Below are 18061 nucleotides of genomic sequence, written 5' to 3' on the forward strand. Positions count from 1 at the left end.
CATTTTCTGAAGCATAGGCAAGGTACAGTTATAGTTTCCATTGAAACTATAAATGGAATAATTTGAGACACTGATGGCCTATTTTCACTCATCTCTCAAAATGCTTTAAAACTAAGATAAGCGTCTCAGCTAATAACCATTGATCTTTATTAAGACACATTTGATTTCTAATAAAAAATAATGTTAGTGAGGTTTTTTGTTCAACTGGCCTTTCTAGCATGTAAAATGTTGAGTTCAATCTCGTTACCACATCTTGTATAAGTGAATGTTGGGGTAACTTTAGCTGTTGTTGAATTTCATGTAGCATGTCCATGGAAGACAAAGAATGATGAAAGTGTGTAGCAATTTTTCTAGACTTAGCTATAAGATCATTTACAATTGTTTGCTGTTTGAAAAGCTTATTGGTTATTCAAAGCTGAAGAGTGTGGATTACACAACTTAGAGAATCTTTTTCTAAACCAGCTTCTTTTATAATAAATTCATATTAGCAGCATTGTCAGAGAGGACAAAGTACACTTTGTTAATTGGTATTTTCCATTCATTTGAAGAGTCTTTTAGAAATTTGATACCTTTACACATGTATGAGAGCCTGTTATTTTTTTAAGTTGTAGCACAGCTGTCATAAAATTGAAACCTGAGTTTATCCAGTGTGCTGTTAATGAATAAAAACCTAGATCATTGTGATGTGTAGTCCATCCATCAGTGGTGAAACTCAAAAAATCCGCTTTAGCTACATCATTCATAATTTGTATTTTTATTTTTTCATAAATAAAACATATGACTGAAACAACTGTTTCAGTCATATGTTTTCTAGAGGGCATGGTATACATTGGTTCAAGATGCATAATTAGTTTGTTAAATCATTGATCTGTAACTAAAGAATATAGCTGAATGTGTACACATAACATTTCTCCGATAAGTATAGTTATTTTTTGAGCTCTTTGTTCACTTTAAGTTCAGTTTCTATGCTTATTAATAACTTCCTTAAGCTTAGATGTTTTTGATCTAGAGTAACTGTAACACTATTGCTAATGGATTCTTTGCTATTATCATTCTCTTTACCGGTTGAAGTAGATGCAAAAACATTTTTTTCTGTCTTAGTTTTTTCGAAACATTTTAGATCTATTTTTTGGAAAACTTTTATATGTTTTGCTTTCATATGCCTTCTTAAATTGGATGTTGTCATTTTTTTGGCTGATGTTCCTCCTCTTGATATTTTCATTTTGCAAAATTTACAAATTATTTTTGAGCAACTAATTTCATCAATATTAAAATAGTCCCAGATTGGACTTTGCTCATTCTTAACTTATTTTTAATTTAATTTTATCTTTAAGTTTAATTCTATGTTAAGGAAGAAAAGTTTTTATTTCATTGCGCACTATTTTTATAAAAGAGTAGAACAAAAGGGAAAAAAAAGTTTCACGTAATTAAACTTTGAATAAATAAGATATAGGATATTTTTTTTGCCTCACTTATTCTTTCTTTAGATGAGAGAAATAAAAGTTTAATTGTAACTATACTTTGAATAAATGGGAATTAAAAGAGAAAATTGCTTTAAACAGAGTTTTTTTTGAAACTCTTTCAATTATTCTTTACAGTCCATATGTTTCATTACATTTATATTAAAATTAAATAATAAAAAAGTTTATTTTTAAATTAAAAGTTGTTAATTTTTTAATAAACATTTAAAATAAGTATTGTTTTATAATTTAATTTCATAAAAACATTTGCCAATTATTGTTTTCGTTAAACTTGCCAATTATTAGAAGTAACTACACCATTCATTCTTTATTAAAAATGAAATGGTTCTAATTTTAACAGAATGACAAAAGTAAATATTTATAATACAAGCTTTTTGTATTGCAATAATTGCTCTAATTATTAGGAGAACAATAAATAAATAAATGGAAATCAAACTTTAACAGTAACAATTTCAAAATGTTGCTTTCATTGTCACATGAATGAAATGTGACATTTCTATTCAAGTGTATATTTCCACCATATATCTAATTTCAGGGCCGATCCCGAATGTATAAATATCAGGGCTTGTGATGAAGAAAATCGTCAAGCGTGTTATATCGCGCTCGTAAAATTAGAATATGTTTTCATCGAGCATGATTATGCCCTCGAGATTACGTCGGCGAGCGCGATCATGAAAATTGCTGAAGGTGATGCTCATAAAAAGCTTTTTATTTTTTATATCTTTTTTTATTTGTTACATAATTCTTTTGTCAAAAAATGTTTGACTTAGTATCACACTCATCAACTACTTCAACGTAGATTTTTATACTTCCAAACTTCATGTATATTGTCAGATCGCGATTTTATTTTTAACTATTTATGTTATAAAAAAATAATATCAAACAAAAACGCAACTTCTTATTGATTTGTATTGAAGTATAATTTAGTGACTTAGTCTTGCTTCGTTGTTTTGATATATGTATTTTAAAATGTTACGCTGTAAACTTAATTAACGGTTAATGGTTTTTATATTTCTTGATATTTTTTATTCAAATTAATTATTTAATTTTTTTCTAAAATTTCTTTTTTAAAATTACGTTTTTTTATCTTAAAAAAATAACACAAGAATAATTTAAAAATCTTCTTTTTTAAAAACTATTCATTATAAGTTAAATAATAGATTTTTCCCTCAACTGTTGTCAACGGTGTTTCCTCTTCTACATTGTCGAAACTGAATACAGCTAATTCATCAGTCATGTCTTCATCAGCACTGTCTATTTCATCATCGTCATCAAAAATTTGATTTGTAATCAATGTTGTTGCTGTTGTCATATAGTCAACTGGATCATCATTAACTTGAACCACTCGTTTCTTACTCAAATAAATTTCTTTTGCTCGCTTTTTAATCAGGATTATTTCTTCTTTTGACCAGCTTCCATGGTTTCCTAATATCATAATGCTATCATTTAGAGTGTCGTGATTCATAGATAAATGTTGATCTGATAATATGGTAGTTACTGCGCTAAACATTCGCTCCACGCTTGAGTTTTGCAAAGATAATCGATATAACTTTTAAAAAATAAGGAAACTTTGACATTTTGTACAGGAACGTCGACCTCCAAATTTCTCTTATTTGGCGATTGCGTACCATTGTTTCAAGATTAGTTCTTGAATGAATCAAAAATAGTTTCCATTCTTGGAAAATTAACTTTTCATTAAAATTGGAATGTTCCAATGGTGTTTTAAAATGCGTGGACAAAAACTTTATTTCTTCCAAGCCAAACACTTTGTTGTCAGTCCAGTTCTGCGGGCCGATGAGCTGCATGGCGTGATAAATCTCAGACTCTTCCTTTATGCTTGTGAATCTGCTGTTTAACGTATTTATAAGTCTGGGTATAACCTTTCTCTTAATATTTCTGACTAAGCATAATGCTTGATCTACGTCAACCAAAGTCATATCTAAGTTTACTATTATATACTTTCTATTACTGGGGTGTTTTCATTTGTCGCCAGCTTTACTAAACTGACCAGACAGTGTTTCAGGTAAGTTATATTTGCCCTCAATAACCATGTAACGTGATACATAACTATCTAAAAATTCTAAATCTGTATTGATTTCTTCGAGCCTCAATTCCAGTTCTAAATTTGTTCGGTTGATTGTATTGTTGTGTTGATTGTAAATGATTAATATCATTTGGCAACAGTTCTTTTGCTTCAAATACTTTCAATGCTGGCACAATGAGCTCTAGCAAATCATGATAAACGACAACAATGCAGCTTTAGGTAAAGTTTGCCGCAAACTTTGCGGTAAACTTTACCTAAAGCTGCAGATGCATTTATTACTTCTTGTTTTATTTTCCCCAAGTTTAGAAGCAGATAAAAATTTGTATTGTAAAATTCATCAACTTTTTTTAATTTAGAGATCTTGGAAAAAACTTCTTTAACTGCCAGCTCAACTCTGTAGTTGACACAATGAACAGCCATTCCCTATCTGCCTTTATTTGCGCTATGACACCCCGATATTTTCCAAAGTTTACACTTGCACCATCGGATGTTATACTGACTAATTTATTTTTGTAATCATTGGAGTCTAAATTAAATTCCCTGGTTTCAAAAATGTTATTGATTCCCTTGACAATGGAGTCTGCTTCTCCTCCGCCAAACCTATCAATATCAACTAGATCCAGAACCATATAAAAAGGAGAACCACATTTTTTAATTCTTGCCAAAACTAACCCTTTTTCTTTCTTTGTTTTTCGAGCTTTGGCTAGCATCGCACAAATTTGAGAAGAATTAAGCTTCTTTCAGGATATTGGCACATTTTTCACGCACAGCCATCGCAATGCATTTTACGAATTCACGCCCGCTAGCACCATTTTTGTTACATTTGATCATTTTAACACCATTGATCTTACAGCTCTTTACCTAAACATTTTTTGTAAATGATGCATTATATTTTTCGATTTAAAGTTAAATTTACAATAGATTAGTAAAATTTATAAAGTTGGAAACACACGAACTAACTATTTTTATTTGAACCAACTATTCAATACTTTATCTAATATATTTAAAATAGTAAACATATCGATACTTACAATAACAGCAAAATTTTTGTGCAGCATAGTTGGCAGAAGGGCCATTTCATAGACACAGTGTACAACTCTTATATATGCGTCATCCGTTAAAACTTTTAATGAAGACGATATTGACGCTTGTATCTAAGAAACAAAAGAATATCACAATTACAAAAGTACACAGTTTCCTCAAACTTTTACTTTATGCAGTACCAATCTTAATTGAACCATAGTTTAAAACTTTTCCTACAATATATTTTATAAACATTGATTTCATTTAGTTTTTTTAAAGAAAAAAACATTCAAGCTTTTTTAAGTAATGTTAAGTACACATTTTTTTTAATAAGAAACCAATCAAACGGTTAGTACTAAAAAGTTTCTTAATTTAAGGATACTTTTTTCTAAATCTAGTACTAAAAGTTTCTTAAAAGTTTCTTTAATTTCAAGTTCTTATTTTTTATTTGTAATCAAATTGAATTCTATTCGATTGCGCGTGCAAATTAAATTCTCATTCAAACTGTTGTTCTCTATTGTAGATAATGTTAACTTCGAGTAATGTTGATGAGATATTTAGGTGAAAAATGAGGAAATATTCATCGAACTTATAAATAAGTTTCTTATTGAAAAGTTACTTAGTACTAAAAGTTTCATAAGATTTTGAGGCTCTTAGTACTAGTTTCTTATAAACTGGTTTCTTATAAAAAAAAAAGCGTGAAATTGTTTTTGACTTTTTTTAATGTTACAGTTGAATGAACGTAAGTGTCATTAGTTATAAATGCTAGTTTCATCTGTGTCATTAAAAAAATAATTTTGAAAAAAAAAAGAACGCTGTTTTTTAAAAAAAAGTTTCTTAAGTTTTTTTAGGTTTAATTTTTTTCTTTTGGTGACAAATTATTATAATACAAATTATTATAATACAAATTATAATTTTTAGGTTATTAATTTTTTAACTTTCTCTTAGTTTAGTTTAATTTTTTCAGTGCGTTTTAGAAATAATTAAATATCAAAATTTAACATAAACATCATCAAGCATTTGCAAATGTGTAAATGCTTGATGGCCAAATCGTCAAAACAAAATATATTAATGGTGTACAATCACACGACTTCCTGATCAAGCCTGCAACAAACGACGCTTTAGCACAGTTCAAAATTAAGATATTAGAATCTGGTAAATAAGAATAAAAAATCTTTATTTCAAAGGTAATAATTTATTAATTACCTTTGAGGATTTTGTATTCCATTGGCTGACATAACACATCGCTCATTTGAGGGTTTCTCGCTCTCACACCTTATTGCAGTATGGTGAGAAGATGTTTCAAAATGTCTTAGAATAGGGTGGATTGACACAAAGTTCTTTACAACCTTGTAATACCGCTTCTCTATTTCTTGTACAAACTTTGCAGTAAATTTCAATAATGTATGTAGTTCCGTTGGTAATTTCAGTTCTAAAGCTTATTACCTCTTCAACTTTCCATTTAATAAATGTTGACATCATTACTTTGTTTCCTTTTCGAATATCCTTGATTGCGAACATTCTAAATAACAGAATCGTTTTAAATTTGAGTTAAAATAAATAATAGTTAATAAAAAACCTATACTATGAACAAAAACTAATTTTAAAAATTACTCTATTATCAATATTTATTTTTATTATAAACGATGTATGGAATATTACAAACAACAAATCAAATAAGTCTTACTTGATATTTTCACAAGATTAAAAATACTCTGCAGTTTCAATTTTCTTATGGTTTTCTAATTTTCTATTCTTATTTTATTTGCGCATTTTTGTATTCACATTGTGTTTCCACATGCACATTCCATTATTGAAATTAGTGACTATTAACGACTTCAAGCTCATTCATTACGTTAGTGCAAAAGAGAACGACGTAGTGCTTTTTATATTTTATATCAGTGCTTTGATAATAGAATATCTTTAATAAAAAATCTTTTTTAAATATTTTATGAAAATAAAAAAATAATCCCGAACTATTGGACGACCGTTATTTTATACGCTCATTATAAGCTGAATGAGCGTTGTTTATTGTGCCTAGAATGTTTGAGAATACTATTTATGGTCGCGTTTTACGAGCGGAGCGCGATCGCGCTTGCTTCATCACAAGCCCTGTATGTATGTATGTATGTATGTATGTATGTATGTATGTATGTATGTATGTATGTATGTATATATATATATATATATATGTATATATATATGTATATATATTCCCTATAACATTTTTAAGTTACATTACGTCTCAATCAGTTACAATAGGTAACAAGCTTCTTCTCAATTGGTTACTTTGTCACAAAAAAAAAATAAAGTCTTAATACGCAATGTTACATCACAATTATTTTTTTTTTAACTTTATAAAATGTAACCAATTGAGACATAACGCAACAATCTAGATTTGAGACGTAACTAAAATATGTCTCAAACATAGATTTTTTTAATTTTACGTTACGTCTCAATTTGTTACACTTTTAAAAAAAAAAGACGTAATGTAACGTAAAAAATTATACTTGTGACATATTTTAATTGTGTTAACGTAATTAAAATACGTCAATTAAATACATTTAAGAATTAAAACATTTTAATTCTTAAATGTTTTACGTTACGATACTTCTGTTTGGTTATACTTTTAAAGGTAATAAGTACCTTAGATTGCTTAACCGTACCGTAAGTTTTTACCTTTTAAAGGTACTTTTTTTGTTTAGTTTTTCGTTACGTTAATTTTAAAGCTTTAAAAGTTGTATTTACCTTTAAAAAGAATTTTTTAAAAAGTAACCCACAAGGGTGGGTTAACTTTTTGAAATACTTTTTTAATTACAATAGTTTTGACTAGCGTGTTATTGCGTTTTCAAAAATCAAATACTTAAATAATATTGTTAATAAAACAATTTTGTTAAATACCGTAACTCATGATCATGAGTTACAGTATTTATCAATGTGTTTGTCAAGACATTTGTAACTAAAAAATTTTTTCTTTAAAACTACCAATTATCATCATTTATTTTAATTGTAAAATAGATTCGTCTTAATTAGTTAATTTTATTTTTTTGTAATTAATTTGTCAAGAAAAAAAAAAAAGTTTCAATTCATAAAGTTACATCTTAATTATTTTATTTTAACTTACAAAAGTGCAACTTTTAAAAAGTGTAGACTGAAACATAACTTAACATTAAAAAAAATCCATATTTGAGACATATTTTAAAAACTTCTCATATCTATATTTTGTTATGTGACATTACAATTTTTTTTGGTCAATAATACAAGCGTAATACTTCACGAGTTTTTAGAAACTCACAAGCAAAAATGTATATAAAATTTCAACCTTTCTTATGATGTAATTTAAAGTATTATATACATTAATAAACTTAAGCCAATTGTGTGTATAGTTTGCACTTCCTGTGCAATATCTGTCTCGCTCTCTGACTTGACTTAACTTTTTTCTCTCTCTTTATATGGCTCTCCCTATATATATAAATGCACATATGAAAGAAAAAAAAATTATATAGAATAATACTATAGATTGCAATGTTATGTATCATAAGGTCATTACGTGTTGTTATGTAACATTTTTCATGTAGAGTTACATTACAATGTTACGTCTCGGTTACGTAAAAATAACGGACATTTTGCATGTAACGTAACGAATCCCATTTACGTTACAATACGTAACGTAACTTTAAAATGTTATAGGGGTATATATATATGTATATATATATATGTATATATATATATATATATATATATATATATATATATATATATATATATATATATATATATATATATATATATATATATATATATATACACACACACATAAATATATATACACACTCTTGTATGGTCGTTTTTAATTTTACGATTGCTAGGTCAGTTTTGAGTTGTTTTTTTTAAATAATATTTTGAAGACCAGAAAAAGTTTTTTTTCAGTAATATTTGATAGACTGACTGCCCTAACCAAACCCTCAGTCAATGTAGCAGCACTTCCTTGAAGCAGCAGGCTATAAGATAGTTGATGTAGCAGCACTTCCTTGTAGCAGGAGGCTATAAGAAAATTGATGTAGCAACACTCTGTGCATGTTTTACAGTAAAAAACATTCATAATGTTTTTATTTTTAAAAAATAAAATAAAAACATTCATAATGTTTTTATTTTTAAAAAATAAAATAAAAACATTCATAATGTTTTTATTTTTAAAAAATAAAATAAAAACATTCAGAATGCTTTTTAAAACATTCAAGTCTTTTAACTTTTTTGTGGCTTTTTTTAAAAAACATCAAATTTAATTAGTTTCCTCAATTAAATTATTGCGCTTTGTTGTAATCTAACCTTAATTTTGTCAGTATAAAAACCGCAGACAAGCTAAGAGCTTTGTGTTTACCACAAACTGTATATTTAATGCCTTTACAATAGGTATGTATATATATATATATATATATATATATATATATATATATATATATATATATATATATATATATATATATATATATACATACTATATATATATATATATATATATATATATATATATATATATATATATATATATATATATATATATATATATATATCAACCCTCGGAATTAGGGGAAAAAAGGTTGGCAATAAATTGATGACCTTAAACTGTTTAAGATTGGCATAAGGTCACCAAAAAAAATTTGATACAAAGGGGTTACCATACCAGGCAGGGTTGGAAAAACCCGGGTTTTTTTTAAAAAACCCAGCCCACTGGGTTATTTTGGGTTTTTTTAAAAATAGCTTTTTTTGCTAAGAAAATGAAAGACATAATACCTATTTTACATTTAAACTATCTTTAAACATTTAATTTTTTCAAAATGATAATTAAAAACACATGGTATTAGTTATATTTATTTATTGAAAAGAGCTTTTACAAGGAAAATTTAATAAATTGAAGAATTGTAAATAAAATTCTCCTTACATAATTTTACTTTGTTTGATTATTACAATAATTTTCAATTCTTGTCAGCTTTTCAGAAGTTTTTGACAGATTTCCAGTTAAACACTTCCTCTGGGATCATCAAGAATAAACTAAAACAAATATAAATTACACTTAAATAATAGAAATAGAATTTTTTTCAGAATTTAGATGGTTATACTGAAGTTAAAAACGATTTTTCCTACTACTTACCTACTTATTGATCAGATTCGATATCATCACAGGAACTGCTGAGCTATTGTGAAATGATTTGTAAATCTTCACAAGCTTCATTGCCTTATCTGCACCAAGACGATTCCTGATCTTTGACCAGACAAATCCAAAGGTTGAAAACCATCTCTCAATTGAGGCTGAGCTAGCAGGACAGGAGTGTAGAGAAGCTAGAAAGCTGCAGAAATTGGCAGAAACCTATTTATCCCTGATTTGAGATCTAGTAACCTTTCCTTTCATGATGTTCCACCATTCTGATGGAGAGATACCCTTCAGTGATTCTGAGAACATTTGCTTGGGGAACACCTCCCTGTCCTTTAAGTTAAACTTGTATATTAAACCCAAGAAATCAGGGTTCCTGTCCTCTAACCATTGTTCTGCACTGTTTTCATTATCATTATCAATGAAGCTTTTGTAATCATCTACATAGCGATGGTCAGTTATATAGGCCAAAATATGAAAGGGTTGTACAGCATCTTAAAATCTCTTCTTTATTGCATCATAGTATATGGATAGCTCTTCATCCTTTATCAATGAATACCAGATATGAACTGCGTCAGAGAGATGACAAGAATCACTGTGCATCTTGTCTAAGGCAATCCCCAATTTTTTCATTCGACTAAGAAGACGACTTGCCTCACGTTTGATGGCTATATTCTCAATTATTCTTCCAATATTGGCTGGAAAATCTTCCATCTTCTCTCCATAGATCTCCACGTAGAAGTTATAATTTTTCTGGTATGTCTCAATGCAGGCAACTTGAGAGTTCCAGCGTGTTTCATTTGGCAGCTGAGGCATACATCCACCTTTTTCCTTTAACAAACCATGGGCCATATGCACATTTCTAAAATATTTCTGAACTTCCACAACCTGTTTTAGAATTGTTGAAAAAGAATTGCAAATATCTTTCTGTAGCAAATTCATATAGTGTGCATTACAGCCAGTTGTCAGATCAGGTTATCCTGCTACTGGTAACATGTAACCCAGTACAATCTGCTTCATGTCCTGCTGCCTTGTAGGATACGCCTTTTTAGGCAAAGGCTAGGAGATGCCAACTCCGATTTAAAACACCCCCTGCCTTGGGGCTCTTGGTTGAGTAAAGGCTAGAGATGGTGTCTCGATAAAAATACTCATCTTGGGCAGATGTTAAATGCACCCAGCTAATGTCTTGTAGAAGGCCTCCTAGGCAAAGACTTAAGGGGTAAACAGATTCTATCTGTTGACCAGCCTCGCACCCCTTCTTCATCTATTAGGCTGGCGCAGATGTACTTTTAATACATTGTTTCCAGTTTAGGATGTTGAATGCTGGATCTTCTTGACTCAATGCATGGGTTTGCTTGTGTCACTGTTTTTATGACTAGGCAACTCATTCTATTATCTCCTTATGAGGGTACAGCTCTAAAACTCAGTTTTATGGTTCTGAGGCCGGCTGGTAGTCAGGTTTCCCGAACTCTGTGGTAGCTCTCAGAGAGGCTGATCCCATCAACAGCTGAAAAATATCAAAGTATTAACAGTGCCATGTTGCGCATGAATGGTGTCCCTGTTTGTACTTTTGGTGTGCATTGCGGAGGCCACATTTGGAGCCCTTTGTTACGACTTAGGGTTTATTAGTAGTAATGAAGCAATTGCTTGGGCTATTAAACGGTGTTCTGAGTATTATCTATGCTTTGAGTCAAGTTCTTCAATCTAATTTAAAAATGAATAAAGTATCAAAAACTATAAAACACAAAAAACCATCATCATCACCAAGTTCTCTAAACCTATCATTCACTAATATTCGTGGTCTTCGAAGTAACTTTTCTTCTGTTGAGTCTTATCTCTTGCAAAGTTCACCAGACCTACTTGCTCTTTGTGAGACTAATTTGAGTTCGGCTGTCTCATCTTGTGATCTTAGTGTTGATGGTTCCTCTGATTCGTAAAGACTCCAATAGTCACATACTTGGCCTGGGCATTTACATTCGTAAGAATTCACCTGTTTGTCGTAAAAGTAGGTTTGAATCCACAGACCATTCTTTCATGTGCTTTCCTTTAGCACCACTTCACTCTATTGCCTTTATCTTTGTTCTATATCGCTCTCCTTCATCTCAAGACTGCACTCTTTTTGATGGTATTTCTGATCATATTGACCAAGCCCTCTCTCTTTATCCATCAGCTAATATAGTTGTTGTCGGTGACTTAAATGCTCACCACTCTGAATGGCTTGGCTCTAGTGTCAGTGACCCTGCAGGCATTAAAGCCCACAACTTTTGCCTTTCTCAATCCTTAACTCAAATAGTCAACTTTCCAACTCGCTTTCCTGACAACCCTAATCATTTACCTTCTCTACTTGACTTATGTCTTGTTTCTGATCCTAGTCAGTGCTCAGTTTCTCCACATTCACCCTTAGGTGCTTCTGATCACAGTTTGATCTCTTTAAAACTAATATCTCATTCTTCTTCATCACCTGAATACCCCTACTATCGAACCTCTTACAACTACAGTAAAGCTGACTGGGATTCTTTCCGTGATTTTCTTCGTGATGGCCCTTGGGTAGAAATCTTTCAACTTCCTGTCGACAAATGTGCTTCTTATATAACTTCGTGGATTCAGGCTGGCATGAAATCTTTTATTCCCTCTCGACAATTCCAGGTCAAGCCTCACTCTCCATGGTTTTCCTCACACTGTACTGCTGCGATTGCCAATCGAAACCGTTACTTCCATATTTATCAGCAAAACAATTCTCCAGAAAACAGACGTCTGTTTATTACTGCTAGAAACAACTGTAAAAAGGTTTTGTCTAACGCCAAACCCGCTATTCTCAGGTCATGAAATCTCGTATCTCATCTCAAAAATTAGGCTCTCGTGACTTTTGGAGAATCTTTAATAATATCAATAATAAGGGCAAATCTATAATTCCACCTCTCTTGTATGGTTCAGACTTTGTCACCTCACCTAAAGACAAAGCCGAACTGTTTGCTAAAAACTTTTCATCAATATCATCTCTTGATTCCACTAATTGCGTTCTACCTGATATTGCCAACAAACAGGTTGATCCATTGCTTGACATTCATATCACTCCAGCATCTGTATCTAAAGTGATCACCTGCCTAGACTCTTCTACAGCTTGTGGCCCAGACAACATACCTGTTAAAGTCTTGCAGAAGTGTTCTCCGGAGCTGTCGTCTATACTCTCAAAACTATTCAACAAGTGCTTATCAGAGTCTTGTTTTCCAGCCTGCTGGAAAGCTGCATCTGTTATCCCTATCTTCAAAAATTCTGGGGAGCGATCTGATTCGTCTAACTACCGTCCCATAAGTCTTTTTCCTATCATAAGCAAGGTTTTTGAATCTTTAATTAACAAACACTTAATTTCTCATCTTGAATCTAATAACTTACTTTCTGACCATCAATATGGATTTCGATCTTCTCGTTCTACAGCTGAGTTGCTAACAGTAATAACTGACAGGTTTTATCGTGCATTAGATGAAGGTGGAGAAGTTAAGGCCATCGCTCTTGACATTTTAAAAGCGTTTGATAAAGTTTGGCATGCTGGTCTTCTCCATAAGCTTTCTTCTTAGGGTGTATCCGGCAACATCTTTAAGATCATTGAATCCCTCCTTTCCAATCGTAGCATAAAATTTGTCCTCGATGGACAACACTCTTCTTCTTATTCTGTAACTTCAGGGGTTCCTCAAGGTTCTATCCTTGGCCCTACACTTTTTTTAATTTACATTAACGATCTTCAAGATATTCTCACATCTAAGGTGGCATTGTTTGCTGATGATACTACCATTTATTCTTGTCGTGATAAGAAACCAACACCCTCTGATTGCCTGGAGGGGGCATTTGAGCTTGAAAAGGATCTCACTTCTGCTACAGCATGGGGCTCACAGTGGCTGGTGAACTTTAATTCAGATAAAACTCAATTTTTTTCAGCCAATCGTTATCGCAATAATTTAGTTCTTCCTATATTTATGAACGGTGATGTACTCGATGAGTCACCTACTCTTCATCTTCTAGGATTAACTCTTACTTCTGATCTTTCTTGGAAACCATATATCAAATCGGTTGCAAAATTAGCATCTGCTAAGGTTGCATCTCTTTATCGAGCTCGCCACTTTCTTACTCTGGATTCTATTCTCTACCTCTATAAATCTCAAATCCGGCCTTGTATGGAATACTGTTGCCATATCTGGGGCGGATCTTCTAATGATGCCCTTTTTCTTTTAGACAAGGTGCAAAAACGCATTGTAAACATAGTTGGACCTGCTCTTGCAGCCAACCTTCAACCATTATCACATCGTCGTAATGTTACTTCTCTTTCTCTTTTCTACAAATACTATAATGGGCACTGCTCGAAAGAGCTAACGTCTCTTGTGCCATCTACTAAAATTCATTCTCGTGTTACTCGTCATTCAATTAAGTGTCATCCTTTTTCTGTGACTGTTCCTAAGTGCTCCAAAAACGCTTATTCGTCTAGTTTTTTTCCTCGAACATCAGCTCTTTGGAATTCGCTTCCTTCATCTTGCTTTCCTGATTCATATAATTTGCAATCTTTTAAATCGTCCGTCAATCGTTATCTTGCTCTACAATCTTCATCTTTTCTCTTACAGTAACTTCCAACTTTAATTAGTGGCTGCTTGCAGCCTTGTTGGAAGCGAAGATGTTTAAAAAAAAAAAAAAAATGTTAACATATCAGGATACTCTTGTTTGATCAGCTCTTTCATTTTCTTTATCTTAGCTTCATTGTCAGTGCAGACAGCAAATACAAACTTATTATAATCATTTTTTTGAAGCAGTATTCTGCAGTTTTTTTTTCTGATCCTGAGTCAACTATGTTGTACAGATAACTCTTTTCTCCATCATAAAATGAGTGAGCAATTATTGGGTCATTCTGAATACTAGACCATCCATCTTGACAAATTACCAACGTGTATTTGGTTTCCAGTTCGTTCTTTATACCAGCTGACAGATCATCATAGACTTCATTTAATAGATCTCCACCCAGTTTCTTTCGACTTGGTGGGACATACCCAGGACGAAGAAGAGAGCAAAGTTTCTGAAACACAGGCCTGACTTTGATATGGTTGATGAAAGCCACTGAGATCACTGATAGTATATTGTAAAAAATACTAAAACTATTTTTTCAGAAATATTACAAAAAAATCATGTCTTTTAAAAATTTTGATTCTTATTAAATACTATATTCTGATCATATCCATATCCTCTTTTCTATAATAATTACTTTTTAATTAGTCATAATTATGTTTAAATATTTTCTGAAATAAATAAATCACAGAAAAAAACCAAGCAAAGAGAATCCTTTAAATAAAATATTATTTTAAAAAAACCCAAAAAAACCCGGGTTTTTTTGGGTTTTTTTAACTGGGTTTTTTTGGGTGGATTTTTTAATGCCAACCCTGCTTTAAGGTCGGCAATTCCCCGCATTGATGTGCATAAGTTGATTAATTGTGTCACTTATAAGGCGCAACTGTAGTAAGTACAAATTGCATAAGTGTGAACTGGCATAAGTGCAAAGCATTGCAAAAACTGACATTAGAGCAAACTGGTATAGTGAGAATTGAAATAAGTGTGCCAAATAAATTTGCAAACATTTTTTTGGCGCGTTTACGCCAGTTCACATTTATGCCAATTTGCACTTTATGCCAGTTTGCACTTAAGCCAATTTGCACTTATGCAATGTTTGCAAATTCTTTTGGCGTACTTATGCCAGTTTGCACTTGTGCCAGTTTTTGTAAAAAAGTTTTAAGCGTTTCCCCAATGGGTAGGGGGAACTCATATTAAAACTGGGTTTTTATATCAGTGTTTCCCTCTCTCTTAAATGTTACCTTTACTACAGCTAAGGAGCCTCCCTTCCTTCAATATAGAATCAGTCAGAACCAGTTATAACCACCACAAACAATAAAAATAACTATATGAACCAGAATAATTTTAATTTTAGGTAAATTAAATCTATTCAAGTAATTAATTACAACTAATTTTTATTCTGTAGCAACTTAGCATACAATTCTTACTTTCTTATGAATAATCAAGTAAATGTTGATTTTTTGATGCAAACGCTTTGAAACAATTACCAAAGAAACTCACTAGCAATTGTTCATGATATCTTATGTTTATACATATAATAAATAAGAAATTACTTAGCTACATTAAATTATTTAAAAATAAAAAAGTTTAATTAAAAAACAAGTTTAAAATAAATAAGCCAAAATAATTGTCTGGCCTAACTGGCTAAAATAATCTTAAGAAGTCAAAAAAGTAATTATAACAACTAAATTGTCTAGTGATTAAAAAAGTAATTAATTACTGTTAAAAATTTCATTTTATATAGGCTAAAATGTGGCAAACTACATTTTAACTTATATAAAATTTTTCAGTCTAACAAAAACTCAAAACAGAATCAGTACTATTACTGTACTACATCCGTGGGTCAACACCACTTAAACAAAAATATTTCATTAAAAATTAAAACAAAACAAGTATAATCAATAAAAATACCACCTACTTGTTTGTTCAAATCATTCAACAGCTTCAAAACAGCCTCAACAGTAATTGATACAAATGCAGTAAAATATCCTCATTATATTTCATTAAAGTTATTGATTGACAGATTTAAGAAACTTTTACCTATTTTATTCTTTTCAATATACTTCGTATATTGAAAGCAGTTTACCTTCTTACTATATAACTTTTCACTGAAAAAAATAACAAGAACCAGTAAATTTTAAAACTTCATTTGTAGATTAAACAATTTAATTTTTAACCTTTTCTCTTTTTCTTTATAGATAACAAAAAGTTAATAAGCTTTTTTATATATATATTTTCAAATAAATTTTAATAAACCATTGTTGGAAATATGGAATTAAGTTAAAATATATTAAATATAGAAAAACACTAATGTAACACTACTGTTCAAAAAAAGAAGTAGACTTAACCCAGATTATCATCGACCTATATCCTTAATATCAATTGTATGTATAGTAATGAAGAAAATGTGACAGTACGGTTAATCAATTATTCAAGCACGCCCTTATTTTAACCCCTTAAGGACTGATATTTTTTCAAATAAATGCACCAAAAAAGTCAATTTTTTTTAATGCTTAGAACTTAGATATTGACATATTAAGAATAAAAAAAAAGTCTGTTATAAATCTAAATATTATTAATTTGATTGATTCTTAGTTGATTTAATATCATAATATTGTTATAAGATTATTTTCAGGAATTATTTCGGGCTAATACATAATGAAACGTAAAATATGTGACCGCCCGAGTTATCTCGGGTTCGGTCTTTTTGGACCATATAGCATGACCCGAGATATCTCGGGCCTGGTCCTTAAGGTGTTAACAAATCAATATAGATTAATTAATAAAAAAGTGTGTAACTAGTTTATTGTTACACACTCTTTTATAGTTGATTGACATGATGTCAAAAGCATTATCTGACAAGGTACCTATGGATGTAGCACTCATATATTTCAGTAAAGTGTTTAATATGGTTCCACACAAACGACTAATTTACTAACTCAAAGTATATGGTTTCACTGGTAATCTCTTGAATTGAATAAACTTGGTACACCAGCGACTTCAACAAATTATGATGGGTGATTGTGTATCCTCATGAGTGGAGGTGTTGAGTGGGCATCCCTCAAGGATCTGTCTTAGGTTTAATCCTATTCATAATTTTTGTAAACAATAAATCTGATATTGTTAACCACCCATGTAAAAATTATGCTGATGACACAAAACTGATGGCTCATTTAAAACACCTATTAGCCTAATAAAAACTTCAAAATATCTACAAATGTAAAATCATGCCCATAGATATAACAAACAATCTTTGTCTACTCAATGTTATCTAATAAAAATAATAGCATCAAGCTTGCATTAACCATGATCTAGGCATCATGATTACGCCAGACTTAAAATGGCATAATATTTCAGCCTATACAGCCAATAAATCTAACCATTTCTAGGCATGTTGTATTGAATGTTCAGCCACATGAATCCACAACTAATTAAAAGTTTTTACACAATGTTTGTACAACCTCATCTAGAATTTGCTGTAGCAGCCACAAATCCATCATCAAGAATACATATAGAGAAAGTACAAAGACGAACTACTTTTCAATATCTTCTTACTGTCAACATACAAAGACTCGCTGGTTCTACTGAGCTTAACTTTTTTAGAAACTCATGGATTTAGAGAAGACTGATACAAACATTTAAAACCATTAACAAGATAGACATTGTTTTATGGAGTGAACCCCATGTTCTTCATATTTTCAGGCATCAGTTTTTCACAAATTGAGTAGTGAATCATTGGAACCCATTGCCATCAGA

General features: G+C 30.7%; 1 protein-coding gene across 1 annotated transcript in view; it reads right to left on the minus strand.

Moving 5' to 3' along the window:
- Positions 1–16415, minus strand: part of LOC100197301 (DNA repair and recombination protein RAD54-like) — a 68238-nt gene extending 51823 nt beyond the window's left edge. Inside the window, exon 1 of the mRNA XM_065801462.1 lies at positions 16224–16415. The gene's annotated coding sequence lies outside the window, so the exon portion shown is untranslated. The remainder of the gene's footprint in view (positions 1–16223) is intronic.
- Positions 16416–18061: the final 1646 nt, after the last annotated feature.

This window comes from Hydra vulgaris, chromosome 07, assembly GCF_038396675.1.
Source record: "Hydra vulgaris chromosome 07, alternate assembly HydraT2T_AEP".
NCBI lineage: Eukaryota > Metazoa > Cnidaria > Hydrozoa > Anthoathecata > Hydridae > Hydra > Hydra vulgaris.